Source organism: Henckelia pumila, chromosome 3 (genome assembly GCF_033568475.1).
Source record: "Henckelia pumila isolate YLH828 chromosome 3, ASM3356847v2, whole genome shotgun sequence".
Classification (NCBI taxonomy): Eukaryota; Viridiplantae; Streptophyta; class Magnoliopsida; order Lamiales; family Gesneriaceae; genus Henckelia; species Henckelia pumila.
In genome coordinates this window covers 187,409,131-187,413,903 of record NC_133122.1, presented here as the reverse complement: position 1 = coordinate 187,413,903, position 4,773 = coordinate 187,409,131, and positions in this window count along the sequence as shown.

The window sequence follows — 4,773 nt, the reverse complement described above, 5'->3', positions numbered from 1 at the left end:
GGGAATTAACGAAGATTAATTTTGAAGATGAAACCCGACCAGGGGTTGATTTGAAAATATCGAAGATTCGAGGGCTACAGTGCAAAAGGCCGGGATTATTGATTTAATCCGAATTTATTTAATTTTAATCCGAGTATATTTAATTTGGGAATATTTAGAGTTTCGATTTTAATTCTAATATTCTTAAATTATTTTGGATTGAAATTGAATTAAAAAGAAGGCCGAGGAATGAATTGCAATTACTGAAGACTTGAGGGACTAAATTGCAATTTATGCAATACATATCTGATTTTAAGTTGATTATCAGCTTGCAACGTGTATTCTTCAGAAAACTTCAGAATTTGGAAAGGAGAACAGAGGAGCCGAAGTTGTTCCATTTTTCTTTGAATTCGATTTCTTCGAAACCCCGTAACTTTTGATTCGATCGTCCGTTTTCGATTCCGAAAGATGTTCTGGAATCCTTGCGATGAGGCCTTCGATTTGATGTAAGTATTTTGTTCTCTCGCATGTTTTGAAGAACGAAATATGGCAGAGATCAGATTATGAAACTATGTTGTGTTTTTGAGTTCGTATGCCGTTCGATATCGCAGTCGGATTGGAAATGAATTAAGAAACGAACTTGTCATGGTTTCAGCATGTTTTTGATTTGTTAACATGTGATTATAGCTGCTGATATGATGAATGCAAGTGATATAAGTGATACGAATGATTGAGTTGATTAGAAATGAATTCGATACCGTGTTGGTTCCCGATTTTCAATCGCTACAACACCGGTTGATGTTTTGACTTCGTTTTGATAGCCTATAACTGAGTTGAGATAGTTGTTTAGATGTTATGAATGTTATGGCATTTGTATTTCTTGATTTCAGTTGAGTTTCGAAGGATAACGATTCACGACTCCGAGTTGTATCGAATAAGAAGGAGTTGAAGTTTGAAATGATGTTGATTGAATCTATATTGATGATTTTGATTCAATTCTGAAATGATTGAATAGAATGAGGTTTGATATACATGTTTTGATGATATGTTTTAGAGTTTAATAGGAGACTATTGACTCAAGAACCTCAACTTGAAACCAAAGAAGAAGTGATCAATATTGAAGTGAATGTGATTGAAGATTGATTGAATGAGCAGATTTGCTGTGAGTTGTGGTACTTCCTATTGCGATGGGGAACATGACAAACTCGAGAATGAAAAGTATAAGATGACAACGAGATTCAGGACTATGATACTCAAGATTGATGAATCTTGAGTAGTCCGCCAAATCACATACTAGTTATGTTTATTTTGATTATGAACTTGTGATTGTTCTTGTCGATCCATCCTAGGTAGTGGATCTTTATTGCTTTTGATATGATATGATGATATTGAATTGATTCTAATGCCAAGGTCAGATGGACCTTATTTTCGAGTCTGATGAGACGACGATAGATGGATATCCATGTCAAGATCGGATACGAATCTTGATGGCAACGAAGTGATAAGAATCAATTCTTGAGATAAGCGCGCTATATAAATTGAGTCTTGATTTGAAGTTGAGTCGATATATGCGTTATTTTTACTCTATTCTTGAGTTAATATGTTTAGAGTTGATATGAATTTATTTAACGCATTTATATGTCGATTATACTGAGAATGATTTCTCACCGGAGTTTATCCGGCTGTTGCTTTGTTTTGTATGTGTGCATTGTAACAGGAGGGGCATGAGCTTTGTTGAGACGACATTGATAGCTCGGGAGAGAGATGTAGCAAGTGTGGACTCGGGTTTATAAGTTAAAGCTTGATATAGTGATAGCATCAAACATAGCAAGAACTTAAGACTTGAAGTTATTTATGCTATGTTGAATAGCTTGTAGTTTTATATCTTTTAGGCTATTCAATTGATGTATGAAATGCATGATTTGATACTTGAAACTTTATACATGTTGATATGCATGTTTTAGAATGTATAAATCATGAATTGAGTTGATATTGAATGCATTTGGATTGATAATCCAAGTTTTGATAGCAAAAGAATGTTCTGATGTTTTTTCGGAAAGGGTGCCCGCTCGATCGGGTGAATGTTACCGATCGAGCGAGGCCTGTTTTTCATGAGCAGGGAATTTGATTTTATTGCTCGCTCGATCGGTAGCTTTTGCCCGATCGAGCGAGGCCAATATATGTGCAGACCCAAGAATTTGATATTTTGCACGCTCGATCGGCTGACTTTGCCCGATCGAGCGAGGCTCTGAGATTTAAAAAAAAAAAAATTTTTTTCTGCTCTTGATTTATTATTCTTTAATTGTTTGATTAATTGTTTAATTAATCATTTTCTGCCCTTAAACGAGATAGCAACCCGAGGTCCCCACACACGCCCACTTCGACATGCGATTGTCAAAGAGCTAATCACTTTGCACATGCGAGATGGGGCTTCGGTCCATGAGCATGGCCTGAAGTTGATTGGATTCGTGGAGAAACTCGTTAGCATGGATCTTGTGCTACCAACTGAGTTGACCACAGACGTGTTGCTCTTGTCACTGCCTAGCTCATTTGATCCTTTTGTGGTGAATTTCAACATGAACAAGTTAGATCCAACCCTTGAGGAGTTGGTTAACATGCTTGTTACGTTTGAATCCACAATCAAGAAAGAGAAGCCGGTTCTTTATGTGGGATCTTCATCTGGTTCAAAGAATATACCACGTGGGAAGGGAAAGAAGTGTTCTTTCCATGCTTCCAAAAGGAATGTGCCCTTGAAGAGGCAAGCTCCGAGTCCCGTTGTGGTAGCCACACCAGTTAAGGCTAGCAAGACTAATGACGTCTGTCATCATTGCAAGAAACCTGGACATTGGAAGCGTAATTGCAAAGAATATCTTGACCATAATAGTTTTGGAAAAGGTATGTTCTACATTGAAGTAAACATTTCACTTAACTCTTCTTCTTGGGTATTAGATACCGGCTGTGGCTCACATCTCTGTAATGATTTGCAGGTGATGGCAAGAAGTAGGAGACTTAGGGATGGTGAGACCTTCTTGAGGATGGGCAATGGGGCAAGAGTTGCTGCCAAAGCTATTGGAGATGTTTACTTATTGTTGGACAATGATTTTAAGTTATGTTTGAGAGATGTTTTGTTTGTACCAGATTTGGTGAAAAATATTGTTTCCATTTCTATGCTTGATAAAGATGGATATTCTTGTTTATTTGGCAAAGGTGTTTGCAATATTTACAAGAATGAATGTTTAATTGGTACAGGAAAATTGGAAAACGATCTATATAATTTAAAATTGAAAGATATTCCAAAGTATAATGTCCAAGAGATATCAAGAACAACCAAAAGAAAACAAGATACTCTAAATCCAGCACACTTATGGCATGCTCGATTAGGTCATATATCTTTAAGAAGGATGAACAAGCTAGTGAGAGAAGGCATATTTGATATGTCTGATATTAATTCTCTTACTACTTGTGAACCCTGTCTAAAAGAAAAATGACCAAAATTCCCTTTAAGGGCCATGTGGAGCGAGCCAAGGGACTGTTGGATTTGATCCATACAGATGTGTGTGGTCCACTTAGCATCACCACTAAGCACGAACATTCTTACTTTATTACCTTTACCGATGACTTCTCTAGGTATGGGTATGTGTATTTGATGAAATAAAAATCTGAAGCTTTTGAAAGGTTCAAAGAATTCAGAAATGAAGTGGAGAAACAATTGGGACGAAGCATCAAGGCACTCCAATCGGATCGAGGTGGTGAGTACTTTAGTGCTGAATTCCAAGAGTATCTTAGGGAGAATGAGATTCTCTCACAGTGGACTCCTCCTGGTACACCTCAGTTGAATGGTGTTTCAGAACGTCGTGACCAAACTTTGATGGACATGGTTTGGTCTATGATGGGGTTCACGGAGTTGCCGCCATCCTTTTGGGGATATGCGCTTGAAACAGCGGCACTGTTGTTGAACAATGTCCATTCAAAGGCAGTTGATAAGACACCATATGAGATATGGATGGGAAAGCCTCCAAAGTATTCTTATCTTAGAATATGGGGGTGCCCTGCTTATGTAAAGCAGACAGTGGGAGATAAATTGGATGCTCGATCCATTTTATGCTACTTCGTGGGATATCCAAGGAATTCGGTTGGATATTATTTCTATCATCCCAAAGAAACAAAGATGTTTGTTTCTAGGAATGCGACCTTCTTGGAGAAGGAATTTCTATTGGATAGAAAATGGGAGATGATAGAACTCGAGAAAGTTCGAGAAATACCCACGATTGTAGAGCCCACACCCGAACAGCCAAGAGAGGAGATACAAGTTCCTAGGAGATCCGAGAGGGTCTCAAGACCACCTATGAGGTATGGTCTACTTCTTGAAGAGGGCCCTAATGAGCCTGATCATGGATGTGATCCAAGAACCTTCAAGGAAGCGTTATCTGATGCCGATTCATCCAAGTGGCTTGAAGCTATGGAATCTGAGATGAATTCCATGTATTCGAACCAAGTGTGGAATCTTGTGGATCCAACTGAAGGAATTGTTCCTATAGGGTGTAAATGGATATACAATAGGAAACTTGGGACGGATGGGAAGTTGGTGACCTTCAAGGCTCGATTGGTAGCAAAAGGTTATACTCAAAGACAAGGAGTTGACTTTGAAGAAACTTTTTCTCCAGTCGCAATGTTCAAGTCTATTAGGATAATTCTTGCCATTGCCGCATGGTACGACTATGAAATGTGGCAGATGGATGTGAAGACAGCTTTTCTTAATGGAAATATTAAGGAAGAAATTTACATGTCTCAACC